Source organism: Serinus canaria, chromosome 3 (assembly GCF_022539315.1).
Source record: "Serinus canaria isolate serCan28SL12 chromosome 3, serCan2020, whole genome shotgun sequence".
In the NCBI taxonomy this organism is placed as follows: Eukaryota; Metazoa; Chordata; class Aves; order Passeriformes; family Fringillidae; genus Serinus; species Serinus canaria.
Genome location: NC_066316.1, coordinates 77,156,313 through 77,173,340, shown reverse-complemented (window position 1 = coordinate 77,173,340; position 17,028 = coordinate 77,156,313). Strand labels below are relative to the sequence as shown.

The window sequence follows — 17,028 nt, the reverse complement described above, 5'->3', positions numbered from 1 at the left end:
TACCAGTTTGTGAATTACTGACATTCACCCATAATTGCCCACACCAGCACATGACTTGAGTGAGCAGAAGGTCCCAGTGATATTGTGATAGCTGGAGGGGTGGGTGAGGCATTAAGCAGGCACAGTCAGCTATCAAGGTGCTCCTCTCTGACCTTCAGTTCAGACTTCAAAGCCTGCTGACTGGCTGCCTGCTGGAGGGAAGGACATCTGGCCTCTCTGAAATTGGGGAAATTTTATTGTGTCCAATTCTGGGCTCCTCCATACAAGAGGGACATGTAGCTGCTGTGGGTGCAGTGGAGGGCAACAAGGGTGATTCAAGGGTGATTGGGAGACTGAAGCATCTCTCTTATGAGGAAAGGCTGAGAGAGCTGAGCCTGGTTGCTGAAGATGTGACTGAGGGGAGACCTCATTACTGTTTGTAAATATCTAAAGGGAGGTTACCAAGAAGATGGAGCCAGGCTCTTCTTGGTGGTCTCAACCACTAGGATATGAGGAAACAGGCAGAAACTGATGCATGGGAAGTTCCACCTGAACATAAGAAAGAACTTATTTACTGTGCAGATGACCATGCACTGGAACAGATTTCCCAGAGAGATTGTGAAAGTTCCCTCACTGGAGGGACAAGTGCTGTCTGGACACAGTCTTGTCCCACGTGCTTTAGGACGAACCTGGTTAACCAGGGAGGTTGGACCAGGTGACCCCTGTAGTCCCTTCCAACCTGACCCACTGTGATTCCGTGGTTTTCTAGCGCTTCTGCTCCCACGCAAGTTATTATGAGCTTCCGTAAGTAAGCTGCAAAGGAGCTTCGGTCCAGAAGAGCGTCCAGCCCGCGCGGAGCCTCGCTCCGGTCAGAGCCCTGAGTTCCTGGCCGGGACTCCGGGGCGGGAGGCGCTCCGGGCCGCTGGGCGCTGCCCGCCCGCCGCGGCCGCTCGGTGTCGCCCTCGCAGCGGGCACGGCGGCGGCAGCGGCGGCGGCGCCTCCCTCGGGCCAGTCCCGGCCCGGCGGCGGAGGCGCCGCTGGAGGGGCAGTGCCGAGCCCGGCCCGGCGGGAGCGGTGCCGCGGGGTAGCGCAGGTGAGCCTCGCCGCGGTTCCGTGTGGTTGCGGCGGGCCGGGGGAGCGCGGGGGGCGGCGCGGGCCGGGCGGGGCCGCACAGGTGATGGCGGAGGTGGCCGCGCGGTGGCGGGGCCGCAGCTGGTGACGAGCGTGGCGGAGCCGGTGCCCCGGAGCGGAGTCGTGAAAGTGTTCCCGTATTCCAGCCCAGGGAGGGACCCCCCCCCCCCCCCGCGTCGGGCAGACACGGAGCCTCCGGGATGCCGCGCAGGTACAGGGACCTGTGTCGACGTAGGGGTTCGATTGGAGGTTTGGGGGTGAAAATGAGGAGTCTTAACGCTCTTGTTCCAACTTTTAAGGCCGCTTCTGATGAGAAATGGAAATCTGGCTCAAAGTCATCCTTCCTGTTGTTGACATCACCTGAAAACTCCGCTGGAAAGATTTCCACTAGTTTGCTGCAAACATCGTCCCCCCCTCCGAGGTCTCAACACCTTGTGAGTACACACCGGCTGCTTGTAGAGCTCTGATAGTGGAAATCCATGGCTACGGCATGTCATTGTTCTGCAGTGTCCTTTTTATTGCAAGCATTAATAAAGAGCTTATCGTGCCCTGGGGTGTTGTCTGTATTACAGCATAGGCTGTAGACAGCGCTCTGTTTTTTTAAAAAGGCATAACCAGTATCTTCATATCTTTATAATTGTATGTGAAGCGATTATTTGGGTTTCTGCTTGGTATTTCTGCAATGCACAAGACAAAAAGTACATGTTGTCTGCTACTGAATACATTTTGTTCACAGTGAAAACACTGAGAGAGTTAGAAAGTAGCTTGCTGGTAGGTGAATCTTTGCCCCATGAGTTGTTTAAATGAACTTAGAATGTCCTACCAATGTTAAAGGAGTAATTGGGAAGATCAGTAAGTCCACTTTGGGCAAAGACAGAAAAATGTAAGCATGTCTTAACTCTTATGCAGTGTTGGTTAGGCATGGATCAGATCCCCTGGTAGGACTGTTTGAGTCTATGGATTATTCTGGGGAGAATGTTATTTACTTTCTTTAAAAGGTGATGTGTCAGACTGTGCTGCTAGTTTTATAACAACTTATTTTGGCAGGCTCAAGTTTCAAGTATTGTGTAATCTTCATTCTCCAGATAGTTGGAAAACAAAGTGTTTCTGGAGATGTGTGATTACATGTAAGATCTGCAGTTGCATTGCAGACCACAAGACATGGTGTAATGTTTCTCCTTCAGAACTTCATTATGATTTCTGAGCAGAAAATGCTCCAAAATAGTTAAATACACTGCATGCAGCAAAATCTGCAGTTAGGTGACTACACAAAGTATTTACATGCCTGGTTTGTAGATGATGTATACCTGTTTATCCATGAGGACCTATCTGCAAGGGTAAACAGGAATTGTGTAGCAGCAGCAGTAATGTCACTGCTTTTCTCCCTGTTTGTTTTTTTCTTTTTTTTCTTTTTTTTTTTTTTGTTTTGTTTGGTTTGGTTTGGTTTGGTTTTTTGTTTGAAAATAAACTAATAAAAATAAAAAAGGAGTTTTGTGGTAGTATTCAGGTGGGAAGTTTTCACTTTCCCCTGCTCCTTAATATTTACCCAGACAGTGCTACCAGCTTCATATAGGAGACTGGCTTTGAACACAAGAAATGAAATAGCCAGTAAATGATTGGTAAAAAGAAAGTGAAAACCTCCTGATCATGCAGGTGCTTTCCTTCAAGATTTTTTCAGAGAGGTCTTTTCTTTTTTGAGGAACAGAAATGGTGAGAAGTTGTCTGCACTAATGGGGCTCCCATGTTGGCTCATATGATGTGGTTGCAGCACCAGGCTCAGCATCTTGCCCTGTCACAGGTGGCACATTCTGGAGTTCAGATTATCAAATTTACCATGTTCTTGGACTAGGTGAGATGAATGATACCTTAGTAAATCAGGTGCTTGTAGGGTGTGGTGATGAGCAATTGAGCCTCAAGCTGCATTTCTCCATGTGTCTTCAGCTTCACCTCTGTCTGACTGCCAGTGAGTCATTTTGTAACGTAAAAGAAAAAGGCCTTACTGTCCTTTACTCACTAAATCTGTTTAACAGGATGAACAATGCTTATAAGTTTGGATAGGTGGTGTACCAAGGAACATTTTAAAAGCACTTTCAGGTTCTTAAATTAATTATACTGACAAGTATATTTATTCTCATTAGTTTCAGATGTGCACTTTTTCCCTCAACAGTTAGGACTTTGGATGAACTTGCAGAGAACTCACAGTTCTATCTTTTTTTAGAGATACATCAGTAAAACACATCCCTGGTGGAAGTGTTTTATTTAAAATCACAAATGAGGTGCCATATTTTATTGGCAGGATTGATCTAGGGAGATATTTATGTCAAAGACATAAATTGATTGAAATTGCTTTGGGCAAACAAAAATTTGAAATAAGTATTTTTAGTTCCTTGTGTTGATTCAAGAACTAAATATGTGACTTAAATGATCCAGCCAAAAATAGAAGGTGCAGAACTGCCCTTCAGAAAGACCTTAATTCATAACAGCAAGGGGCTAATTTTCTTCCCTGTCTCCTATCCAGCTATTTTGATCCCAAAAATCTCCAGAATAGTTTCTGATGTACAATACTATAAATATTCTTGTATACCACTGCTAACTTGTGAACCCTTTAGGAATAGCTTAGTTACTTCTCACTTGGCTACTCCACTCCCTGTTAGCAGGTGCTGCTGGAGAACAGTTTGTTACAGTTCACTGACAGCAGTTATGAGAATAGTGAAATTCTGAAATACCCCATGTCTTGCTGTGACCTGTCACTGAATTATGTGTACTGCTGTCTTTTCTTTTGTTTATATTTGGTTTATCTCATGCTGCCATTCAGAAGACTGCTGGATTTGTGAAGGCAGGTGTTCCAAATTTAGGAAGAGTCAGAGTAAATGTGTGGAGTCCTTGCTCATTTTTTGCATAGCTTTGAAACACGAGTGTTGGGATGTTCCCTGAGACTGGGATGTTTTCCTTTGACAGGTTGTGCATGACACAATGATGCTTTGTATTAAAAGCTGCTGGTTTGGCCAGACAGGTATTTTTCCTCTTTTCTGGAAAATACTCAGGTCGAGTTGGAGATATGGTGGTGTTGAGAATGAAGCAGGAAGGATACTGTTGGTGTGCAGTAGTTTGATACCAAGGTCAAGAATGCTATCAAAAAAACCAATGATGAAATGAGTGTCAATTTAGGACACATTTTTAGAGGTGTGTGATAAATGAAGCATTAGGGCTGCACAGGACTTTGAGGCTAAAAGCAATCTAGTTTTTTACCACTAATACTTAGTTGGGTATATCCTGTTGCCATAAATCAATCCCCATTGGATGGTCTAATGGATAGAGTACAACGGCTTGAATTCTTGTATTATCCAGATGTGGAGAGGTTGTCTTGGTAGGCTCAGTGATGTACTTCTGATGGAATATCAAATGCATAGGTAACTCAGGATACAATGCAGGACTGTAGATTGCTGGCTTGCTCTTGCACTGTTTTACTTTTGATCTTTTGGCAGTGATCCTGCCATGTGTGAGATGAAATTAAATGTCCTTGGAACGAACAGGAAGATGCTTTCTTCCAGCCAGCACTCGTGTCTTCCTGCTGTCTCCTCTGTGGCTCTCCCCTTCCTAGTCCCCACACCCAGTGCTGCTTCTCCAAACCCTAGGTGCATCTCAGCCACAGCCATGAGGGGGAATTCAGCTGTGATTAGGGATGAGATTTGGGCACATCTGTGGCAAGTGGTGGATGGAAGTATCTGTTGTGGATGCCAGCCAGATGGAGCAAACTGGGGCTACAGGGTAGTTGAGCACAGGTACCCTAGTGGGATTGCCATAATCCTGAAGAAAAGTTTATATACTCCTATGCTAGAAAAGCCTAGGCCTTTTTGTCTTATGTCATGATTAAAAGCATTTTTGGAGTACTCTTCAAATCATTAAATTTTACCTCCTTCAAATCCTGGTTTTAAACAAGCTTCTTCTAACAGCCTATGCCTTACTCTCCCTCATGATTTGCCACCTTCCCCACCTAAGCACCATCCACTTTCTGAAGTGAACCACTGAAGAGACAGGTTTTGTGTGCATGTCTTGGCATGCTGTTGGACAAAAGCATTTTCATTTGCATTATGGAAAATGCATTTGGAATTGATGGAAATGAGTTCCTTAAGGGTATGCATCTTCATTGTGTCTGCATTGCAGTGGGATAATTTCCTTTTCCAGTTTGAGATGCCAATTGCTTTAAGCCAGTCGGGATTGCTTTAAGCCAGTCAGGAATATTTTCTGTTGGTTTTAACAGCATCTGCAATGTGACATCCTAGGAAGATCTGTTGCTAGGTCTATTTATATTGTGCCAATACACTTCTGAGTTAAAGAGCCCTAAATTGTCTCAGTTGGGTCAGTCACTGAGGAAAAGTGCCAGTTTTATAAAATAAGAAAGCACATTTAAATCTATTTAAATTGTAACAATGGATGGTAATTATATATGAGCTTAATATTTGAGTAATATTTTAATAGTGGTCACAGTGAATCATTTTAGGTATGATTTACTTCTGCTCAGAGTTTGATGTTTGTCTGTGCAACAGATGCAGAAATTGCAGCTGTTTCAGAGTCTTGGGCAGGATGTGATCTTTTCACTGTTATCATTACTGTTGGAAATAATTGCACTAATAATTGCCGGGCATATCTGTTGCTTAACTCAGTATTTGTTATTTTGTAAAGCTTACATATATGTAATTTTCCTTCATTTTCTGTCTGAGAACTTTTTGGATTTGACTATGTCTGACTGAAGTCTTTCAGAGGATTATGGGATGGAGGGACGGGGGGGGTGTATTTCTTCTGGCTGCAAAATTATCTGCCTGACATCTATGGTTTTCATTGATGTTCTTGTTCTGGTTTCAATCCAGATTTTAAAAGTGCAGCATTTTCTTATCAGTTTGTTTTTTCCAGACTTTGCAACAGCTCCTGAATTCTTGCAAGTATATGGTGGTGTTTTTTCACAAAAAAAAACTTCTGGGTAAAATCCGACCATACTCTTTCTATGTGCTCTTTTTATTATTATTTTTAGGTTTATGGTGGTTTTTAATGTTTATTTTTAAGCTTATGGTGTAAGTATTGCTATGAATGGCAGACTCAGGTGGGGAGTAAGCTTAAACATGATTTTTAAGTATAGTATTTTATTAATGAACAGTCTGCTACCAGCTTGGATTCTCTTCTTTCTCTGTAAGACTACACTTAATCAGTTTGGAGAAGACAGGTTTTAAGAAATCCTGACCTGGTGTGCACTGGGTGAGGCTGTCATCCATTTCACTTATTGCCTGGTGTCTTGACAGACAAGTGGAGGTGCCTCTGCAGGTGAGCAGCTTCATTGCCAGCATGCCTGATGAAGCAGAACTGGATTTGGGGATGAGTGAGGACAGCTCAGTAAAGAGAGGGTGTTGATGTTGGCTGTCTTAGTTGCTGCAACCTCAAAATAAGCAGGATCAAATTTAATTTATTTAAATTTTAACAATGTAAAGAGTTTTCAAAAACTTAACAAGTGACATAGATGCTTTTGACATAGTTGGAATAACAGAGTGGCTAAAATTAGCAGCTTCTCTGTGTGACCATTTTTACAAATCATACTTTGGTTGAAGGCAGTGAGAAGTGGATATCTCTTGCTGACTAGGACAGGACTGTCTGTCTGGGGAGATTTCTTTCAGCTCTTCCAGCTCTGTGGCCAGGAGCTGAGCAAGTCCCATGGCTGCAGGAATGATGAGCCTGGTTTGGAGGTGTGGGTGAATGGTGTCATAGTCAACCTGGCCAATTCTCATCTCTAAGCTGGCTGCATTTCATTTGCAGGGAGAGATGACATATATTCTCTTTAATGCCTTTCACTCCTGTAGAGCATCCATATCAGTGACTCTGTCAAGCTGAGGAGGGAACATGATGAACAGGAAACAGCCTGAGAAAAACAGAGAAGAAAGACAATAAATGACAATCATAGCTTGAAAGTTGCTGTTTGATAAGAAGAGCTGTTTCTTCTCACTTGTTTGGAGCTTGAAATATGCTGGTTTAACCGGATGTTGTCAAGTATTTCTCCATCCTGATTTTCTTCTACTTAATTATCCTACCTTTGGTTGTCTTATGTTCTCCTTCCTTGCAACTTTTCTAGTTTTGCTAAACCCTTTTAGAGAGGAGAAGGCCAGACTTAGAACTTCTAAGATGCAACTGAGTTTCTTAGATGATGGAATAAAGGGGTGTTTAGTTGTACTCTCTGCAGTAATAATTTTTTAGAACCCTTCCTGCTTTTTAACTGTGCTGATGCTTTCCTAAGAACAGTCCATTGTCAATCCAGGATTTAATTCCTGAAACATCCCAAGCCCATCATTATGCATATGAAGTTGAGGTGTTTTTTCCCAGCACAAATACCAGACTGTGTTTAAATGGTATTGAAATCTGCCAGCCATTTTTAACAGTTGTAATCTTTCCCTGTCCCCTTGTGATTCATTAGTGGGTATAATGAACACAATATATGCTTAATGCAGATGGCTGTGGGGCTGCAGGCTTAGTGTCCTTCTCTTGGGAAGAGTGACCTTGTACTGTTTATTTCCTGTCTCACTGGTTCTCCATACAGATGAGGGCTTTTGCTGTTATCCCATGACTGCCTAGTTTTTATAATACTGGGACTTTTTTTGTGTGGTTTTTTTTCACTTTTAATCAGACTTCTTTCCTTTGGAGGGAATCTTTGGGGATTGGACATGAGTTACTGGGAAATAACTTCACATCAGTGCAAGTGTGGTAACAGGCTACGTGTACACTCACCACAAATGTGAAGTACCTTAATTTAAACATCTGTCTTGTGTCCAAACAATCAACATTCAGCTCCATCTAATCTACATTGCAATCACATCCCAGCTTGCTTAATGAAATTTTAAGTTTCAGTATTCTGTTTGGAATTTAGTTTTTGTTAAAGAGAACCCTGTGTGTATTACAGTAACTCATTTCTGCTTCTCATTCTTCCTACTTGTCAGAACAGGTTGACTCTTTCTATGTTTAGCTTTGCTTTGTTTATTCATCCTTTCTCAGTAAAAATTTTACACTTTGTTTACCTGGAAGCAAGATGGGTCCCAATGGGAAAGTGAATGGCAGAATTAAAAGAGTGGTATAAATACTTGCACTAAGTAGCATGCCATATCAATAAATCAAAGCAGAATTTGCAGGTATAAGCTCTGGTCCTTGGCAGAGTCTCTTAACTAAAAAAAAAAACCCTAATATTTTAAGAAATTGTTCCCAGATTCATAGTCTGCATTCAAGAGTATTTTAGGTCGAAAAAAACAAACCTTTTTTTTTTTTCTGCCTCCTTTCTATTCCCTTTATGTCTGCCCACCAACACATGGTTGAGAAGTTTAAAAGCAAACTTCTGGGTTCCATATTCCTTCAGAGAATTTAGCCTTTCATGTCTATAACTGCAGACATACTAATGAGGAGGATGTTGCTGCTTTATTTACTAGAACTTTGCCAGTTTTTCTTCCTTTTGCTTGTAATCCTGAAAATAGGATACATGCTATGGGAGACAGAAACATATTAAAAATCAAGCCTACAGAACTTGGATACATGTATTTACAGCTTTTAAGAATGACTTTTTTGAAAAGTTGTAATAATATGGATTTGCTTACATATCAAATGTGGGTTTGTACATGCAGCAAATGTCTGCATATACTTATATGGGGTGAGCTGGTTTTGGTGAGCAGACACACCAAAAAAACAGGTAAGGGTGCATTCAGAAGAACTGAGCACAGCACTTGAAAGAAAAAACAAACCATCATTTTAAAGGTTTATTTGTTCTCCTCACAATTTCAAATTGACACTGTCTCCTTGACTAGACTGAAATAAGTGTTGAGCTACTCAGGCGACTGTGGTGTAAAGCTAGTTTTGTCTGGGAACCATTCTCAGTCTTTCCCAGACATGGAATAAGGAGTGTCAGTGAAACTGAGAACTTGCTCTGTGTTTCAGTCCTGTGTAACTCTCATGAAACACAGGATACTCTGCCTTAGTAGAAAAAGCACTAAATGTGCTTCTCAAGTAAGCTAAGCCAGGGAAGGTTATCAGAGGAGAGTGACACTATGCTGGAATTTTTCAGAACATTAGTATGTATGTGCTACAGTGTTTCACACTAAGATGAAGGATTTTTCTCTCATTGTAGGGAGCTGTTTACTTGTCATCTTTCCCAAAGTACTGAGATTTTGGACAGTGTTAACTATGTAGGCAGTGTCTTAGTTTGAAGGTTATTAATAAAGTTATATTGTAAATTTTAATATAGCAGCGAGCATCTGTTGTATGTCTGTCCTTTTTGTCTGTAAAAAGCAATCAGAGTCAGACAAAAGTGTAATGTAAAAGTTAGCAGATTTTACCAAGTACCATTTGAAAATCACTTCCCTTATGCTCTGCAAGTGGGATTTTCAGGCCTTGCTTAATTAAGCATCAACAATAAAGTGATACTGAAATAATGGGTATTTTAAAAATTCCCGTGATTTTTACTCAAATAACAGTATGGCCCACAGAGAGGTAATTATTAACAAATTGTGTGCAGCAAAATTATAATTAATTTAGTGTATTACATCTCAGAAGGGTAGAACTGAAAAACAAAACCTTCAATTAGTTTTTGCATTATTAGATAGTTTAAAGATGGATGCTTATAATCCTGTTTTTTTAAATTGAATTTTATGTCGTATTTTGTATCAGTAATGCTGAATCAAAACCTGATTTCCCTGCTTCTGTGGCTAATCTCATTCAGTTCAATGGCTGTTTATATGAATAAGACCCAAAGAATGTGTCTTTGTATGAAAAATATCCTCCCAGAGGGAGTTGTAGTAGGCTCACACTTAATATAAAAGGAAAAAAGGCAGAAGTGAATGTTTATGTTTCGTTGTCTTGTTGTACAATGATTTTCAGTGAAGTTTCATATTCCGTGAAATTAAATCTGTTGCCAAGATAATATGATATTGGACAATTTTTATAATTCAGCACACAGGTCTTTGCTGTTGAAACAAAAGGCTGAGTGTTTTTAGGTGCAGATAGCCTGACTAAAATAATGTGTTGCCAAAGAAGTTGCAGTGCATTTTCGATAATGTTGAGCAGAGAGATAATTGTGAGCTCTGAACGGTGTGTTACAGCCATGGGAGTAGTTAACAAGATAAAGAAAATCTCAGCTTTCTCTCTGTTTACAAAACTGGCCTTTCTGGAAGGACTGGAAAACAAGAATACAAATACATAATCTGCTTGCATTCTCTTTCTACCCCTCCTTTTTGCCTCCCTGTGTTGAGCCAAAAATAAAGGGGAAGACGAATTGTAAGAAAACACCACTAGAGTCAGTCCTCCTCTTCCTTGGTTTTCTCTCTCTCTCTTTTATACCTCACTGGGAGCTGGTGGTTGTGTGGCAACTGCAGCTCCCCTGATTAGGTGTGATGCAGTCCTGTAGTGCCAGGAGAGAGAACTCTGCTAGCTCCTCCTTACTCACACTGCAGAACCCGCAAATCCAGAGATGGAGCAGCACAGCTCAGGAGTGAAGTTTGATCCTTTCTGCACTGAAACACCAATGTGTGTTTCTACCATATTAGGCCACTTCTGTGATTGTAAGGTAATAAAGATGTCCTTGACCTTTTTGCCATTTAATTTTCCCACATTCTCTTTATTCTGTGCCACTTCTAAAAACTCTGCATTGTTCCCCAGTTTAATCTTCTCTCTTCTGTCCTACTACTTTCGTATTATTGATTAGAGAATCATCAGATTTTCTTTGATCTGTTCCTCATCTCCTACAGATCTCCTGTTGTTTTGCTAGTTGTGCTCCTAACAGTGGTTAATAAGTGCTGAATCAACACTTAGAACCCAAAAAAATGTGAATAGAGCAAAAGGTTTTTTGACAATCCTTTAAGAAAGAATTTGTGAGAGAATGAAAAAGGATATGTGTCCCTCTTCCATACCTTTCCAGGCCATCTTTATAGATCAGATTGATGGTTCTGACACATCTTCAAAGGCTTTTTAAAGGCTTTATGTTCAATATTTTCTTCCTCATCCTGTCTTCTAGCCTTTACCTGTCTCAATTTGCAATCTTATTTTTTCTGCTTTCACTTCAGCTCTAGTATTGTTTTGGGTTTTGGGGCAGGTTTTTCCATCTGTGACTGCTTTCAACTCTCTCTGTTCCAGCATCAGTAGCTTTTGGGGTTTTCTGGTTGTGCTTCTAGCTTTGCTAGGCTTCCAGTCCTAATCAGTGTGCTGTTTTTTTGATAACAACACACCACTGCATTCCTTGGTAGGAGTGATGGTTAAGGAATATCTATTTCTATCTTACTGGACAGGAACTGCCATCTCCTTGAGATTTTTATTGTGTTTTTCCTGTATGTTGTAAAAGTGAAAATGGAATCTCTTTCAAAAGGGTATCCTCAAATATGAGGCACAGGAGTGTTGAGCTTCATAAGGTAGGGAAGGAGATGGCCATGAGGAAAATCCTGCCTGGAAATCCTTTCCTGTTTCTGGAAAGATGGTCCAGGAATATGATGTCCCTCTAGCATGATTCTGCTCTTCTCTGTTTCTCTGTCATCAGGTTTGGGAATTTTTGCTTCTTATTTCTCTTTTGGACCTGGGCAGCCTTTGTGGGCAGATAATGTAAAATGTTCTCCGTGTCTTAACACAATCTTGTATGAGCTGGCCTCTTGTAAAGTATGAAGGACACTCAGATATGCTGAGATTTCAGAATATTCATTAACTATAAAGCAGATACACTAACCTGCATGATCCTTTTCAGTACTGAAAATAGACCCAAGCATCTATTTTAACTGAAGACAAGAAAACATAAGGAGACTGAAATGGATGTAAGAAATAGCATCATCCTCCATGGTTCCTGTTAGTGTCTGACCAAGGAGGTGCATGTACTAAGGGATCCTGACTTTACCAAGGTGCTGTAGGTAAGCCCATGTAGTAACACATTCCCAGGTTTTCCTTTCTTTCAGGCTGTGGGAAATATCCACAAGAATTAAGAGGCTGAGTGTCTTTAAAGCCAGTTTCAGGTCCCAGAGAGATGGCTTCCACTGCAGGACTGCCCCTTTGGGTTCCTGTGAGCACACAGGGGAAAGGAGGGGGATCAGGGGGCAGTGAGGAGGAGTGGGGGACATTTGTGTTCACTTTGCACTCTCAGCTCTCTGTACCTGACACAGGTTTGAATATTTCTGGATTATGAACCTGTGACTTCTGTGCAGCCGTGAGGGCAGAGTCTCCCCTGGGAGCTGAGGTTCTGTCCTACAGGAGGAGAAACTTTCAAGAAATGCAGTCTCTGTAGCATGGTTTCTTGAAACAGCTAAAATTATATTAGTGGTGATCCTTTAAATCTGTACAAAGAGCCTGCTGGTGTGGGAGATTTTTATTTTTTTGGTTGGGTATTGCATTTCAGTGCAGCAGATGGCATGTGTATGACAAGTGCCCTTTGGAAAGAGAGTAAACACAGCAAGAAATACGCCCCAAACTCCTGGCATTTTCTTAGGCCTTTCATAACATCAAAGTACCCTTGTGCAATGCTCATTTCAGTCACCTGATGCAAAAGCCAAGGTTTTGTGATAGCTGCTTTCTTCCTGTGTTGTTCCTGTGTTAGTACAGCTGGCAAGATTCTCAAGATACAGGGAAGAGCAATGTGATATTCAAGGTGAGATGTGTTAATTGAGCCATAGCCTGAGCTGAGAGAGATTAACTTCAGTTGCTTGTCCTGGAAGTATTTTGTGTTAATGCACAGCTTTTTAAAATTAACTGAGATCCCCGTTTGCAATGTAAGTAGTATAGGATGGAAACATGATTTTGTTTATTTTGGGCTTGGTGGGGAGGCTTTCCTCATGAATCAAATGCTGAGTTGAGACTGTTGTTCTGCATGGCTTGCACAGAACAAATGAAGAAGGACATTTTGGGAACTGTGCTGTTCAGCTGGGTTGGAACAAAAGAGCCCTGAAGTAGGGAATCACTTTTGTTATCTGACTGAGATTCCCACCAGTGAACTTCTGCATGGAGTCAGGAAGAGTCTTCTGTAGAACTTCCAAAGAATTTGGAAGAATTTAGCAAGTAATAAAGATAGCACAGAGGATGCCCACAGCCCACTGAGAGATCCTTCAGCTCCATATCTGCCAATGGTCCAGGCAAGAGGATCACAATTTCCATAGTTTTATTTGCACGAACTGTTCAGAGATTACTCACAAACATCACCCATACAGATAACTGTGAAGGGCAACTTGACCTTGTTGTATTTCAACTTTATAGGAGAGTTTAGATTGCATTTTGCAGTTACTGTTTCTTATGGTAGCCTTCCTTCCAGAAGAACTTAGGGAAAGTCTGTGTCTGTGGGGCAGCAAACTCTGTCCCTGACTATTGATAATGGTGAGTGCATTAAACATCAAAGTCTTATTTCTGTGGAGAATCAAGTCCCTAGTCTGGTCCCCCAGGTCCAGAACCTGCTTTATTGCTATGAAATATCCCTTTGGCCAGTTCAGGTCAGCTGTCCTGGCCATGCTCCCTCCTGGCTTCCTGCGCCCCTCCTCACTGGCAGAGCAGGAGACACTGAAAGGGCCTGGACTCAGGGTAGGCATTGCTGAGCCACAACCAAAACATCAGTGTGTGACCAGCATTGTTCTCATACTAAATCCAAAACACAGCACTGAACCAGCTACTAAGAAAATTTGCTCTATCTCAGCTAAGACCAGGACAAGGAGAAGATGTAAGAAGAGTGGGCAGGATACGAAATGGACTGGTGCAGCTGAAGGCTTTGTGCAAATACTTCTTCAAACCAATGCTATTCACTCAATGTCAGGACTGTCTTCAGACTGTATTTGCATAAACTAAACTTACTCCTGGATTCTTGTTGTAGCGTCTGAGTCATCAAATGTCCTACTACTGTATTCAGCCCAGTATGTTTTAATGAAAAAAAGGTCTTGTACCAAAACTGCCACTGTCATTATTGTGCAGTCTGTCCCAGCACGTGGCTTTTCTCAAGTGTAACTCTCCTTCTTCCCCCAAAATCTACAGCTGTGAAAGTCTTACTGGCTTGCCACCGCATGTCTTCAAAGAACCCAAGGGACAATTTTAATGAGAATTGCTTTAGAATTCCTGGCTTGATTTATGAGGTAAAGAAAAAAATAATCACAGAAACATTATCCTCTCACCTGTTAAATTTTTTTCCTTCAGCTTTATAGTGATAACACCTTAACCTTTTGCAAATGGAATAACCAAATATTTACCTGTTTTCTGCTTAGAAATATAGACTGTCTAAATGCAAGACAGCTTAAGAGAAAAGGAAATGGAATTGTAAAGGACTAGAGATCTTTGTTCTAAATTGTGGAATAAATAGACATTCAGGGCCTCAGAATTGGATGTTGGCTGAATATTTTTCCCATAACTTTTCTTTGAGAAATAAAGCTGAAAAGTTTTTTAGCAGTTTACTGTACTTTTCTAAGGAGGTTTTTGTAACTTGTACAAAGTGAGACAAACATGGCAGCAAGTCTTCACTTTTGGTTTCCTCTCACCAGCCCACCAGTGTTAATGTATGCACTTCTTTCTTTCTTTTGACCAAGACTACATGACAGCCACAGAAATAAAGCAAGTACAACCATTCTGCACTATTTATATTTATGCATTCATAATCATAATTCATAAGCATGGTCACAGGTATAGAAATCCACTCCAGCCCATGCTGAGGTCACCAATTACAACAGGTGTCCTAAGTCTTATCAGCATCTTCACTGCCTTTCAGAAAGTGCCAAACCTGTTCTCATTTATGCTGCACTCAGCCACTAGACGTAATTTCTCACTATTCAGTAACACCTCCCTCTCCTTTCCCCCCCTAAAAAAAAGAAAAAAAAGCTTAACCCCAACTTTCCTCTCATATCTTACAAATATGTGTGATATGTGTGAAAGTCTGTGGCAAGAAGCTGACTCTGTTCCTCACCACGAGCCAGTCCTCTTCTGCTGCCTTGTATGCTTGTGTCTTCCAGCACTTATTCCTGTAATTCAGGTGCTGGAGGAGGTGTGTGCCATGGTTTTAAACACCCTTGAGTGCAAGTCCTGTGGATTATTAGCAAGTGGAATGAGAGAACACAGAGGCAAGGGCTACTGCTGGATATTTGGTTTTGGTTTTCCATGGCTTTTATTTAAAAAGGAAATGAAACATGAAAAACCATAAGAAGAGAATGCTGTGGTGTAAACCTTAAAGAACATCATTGAGTATTTGCTGCTATGTGGAAGACATGGCCTGTGTGGTGCACAGGACAGGCAGTGGCTGGGCAAGGCTCTGGAGAGGTAAGAGTGCACTTTTGTGTGGAAGCCATGACCTGGAACCCAAGAGCAGGCTCGCACCGTCGGGAGAAACGCTTGACTAATTCTGGCAGTTCCTGCTCTCTCTATGATTTGCTTTGCAGCTTTAGTGTTCATTAACTCCTCCTTGGTGTTACATTAATCCAGGGCAAACAAGTTCCTTCGGTTTCTTGTTGCATTCCCAAACAAACACATTCATCAAAACTAGGATAACTTTCTGCACATACCTCATTTTTCCTGTGTTCTTTCGCATGCACTGACACTACACACAAGTCTGAAAAATATGTGTTTCAGGATTTTTGTTTCCTTGTTTTAATACCTACCTCTGAAAGTACTATACTGAGGGGTTAGATCTCCAGGGAAGTTTGTTTGCACTGCACTAGCAGTCATCAGTTCACATGAGTTTAAATCCAAGGAATGAAACAATAACATAAACATAAATGTAATAATAATTTTTATCTATTTATTTATTTATTTAGCCCCTTGTGTGGTCCAGAGCAGAACTGTGTCTGAAAATGCAGAGAAAGCATTCTTTGAGAGGAGACTGGCACTCTGTTGCAAAGGTTGCCCAAATGCCAGGTCCAGTACACGAATGAGACATTTCTTGCCCATATTGCTTCTGCTGACTTTGCTTCAATCTCTTAATTGGTTTTTATAAGCTTTTAATCAGAGTGAGAAAGAGCAATATTCTTCCCTTCTAGTAAAACCTCCTGCCACTTCTGAAGTGAATTTCTGTGTATCCTCATGCCAGCAGGTCTGTCAGCAAACTAACATGGAGTCTAGCAAGAAGGAGACTTTTAAATAGAACTTTTCCTAATCAGATGAAGATACCAATCCGTTATTCTCCATCTCCAAACCTAGTTTATATAAGTTCTCAGATGACTTGTAAGAGAACAGCTACAAGTCTGTTGATGCAAAATTGCAAGTATTCTTGTGTGTAAACAGTTTGTCAATATTACTGGAGGTACCAAAACAGAAAAAGTAAAAAGAAAACTGTACTCACCAAGAGAATAGTCCTGCTCTGCTTGATGCTTCTGACAGAAGTTGTGCTGTGTAGGACAGGAACAGGATCAATTTCAGAGTCTTCATTTCTATACCCTCTGCTGCTTCCTGCTGAACTACCTTTTATTTCCCCCAGTAGCCTGAAACACATTCCAGAAATGTCTGCGTGAGGTAGAAGAGTAAGAGTGCCAAGGCTGCTGATGAATAAGAGACTTTGTGATGAATCTTGTAAAATTGGACCTTTTCATTCAGAGAATAGTTCTCAATTACTGAGACTTTTGTTGCCTTCTTTTGAATTGCCAGGGAGAGGAGGAGATGTTAAGTGTGTTGTCCTGCAACACTTCCCTCTAGCGTACCTGAATTACCAGAGGGGTGAATTGCTTTGACAGGGAGGGGGGGTGGATGGGGTAAAATGCAGAGGAAGTTGACTCAGTTTGTTAAATCTGGGGATGCAGCAATCATATTACTCCACTTCTGAAACGACACAGTTTTGGATACTTAAATTTACATCAGAAGTTTGATTTTGAACTTGCTGATCCAAGCTGAGAGATCATAGTGAAAACTTTCAGCTTTAAAATCACCACGTTTTAAACAGATATTCGGGTCTTACTGACACCTAGTTCCTAGGAATAA

The 17,028-nt window shown here is 41.3% G+C and overlaps 1 protein-coding gene across 4 annotated transcripts in view; it reads left to right on the top strand.

Annotated features, from left to right (window-relative positions):
• The first annotated feature begins 961 nt into the window (after positions 1-961).
• Positions 962-17,028, top strand: part of ANKRD6 (ankyrin repeat domain 6) — an 87,574-nt gene continuing 71,507 nt past the window's right edge. For 2 of the 4 annotated variants that reach the window (XM_030235625.2, XM_050972735.1), the window contains exons 1-2: positions 1,169-1,321; positions 1,410-1,544. The gene's annotated coding sequence lies outside the window, so the exon portion shown is untranslated. Of the gene's footprint in view, positions 1,073-1,168; positions 1,322-1,409; positions 1,545-17,028 lie in introns of those variants that run through there. The other 2 variants (XM_030235623.2, XM_050972736.1) reach the window with 2 other exon arrangements.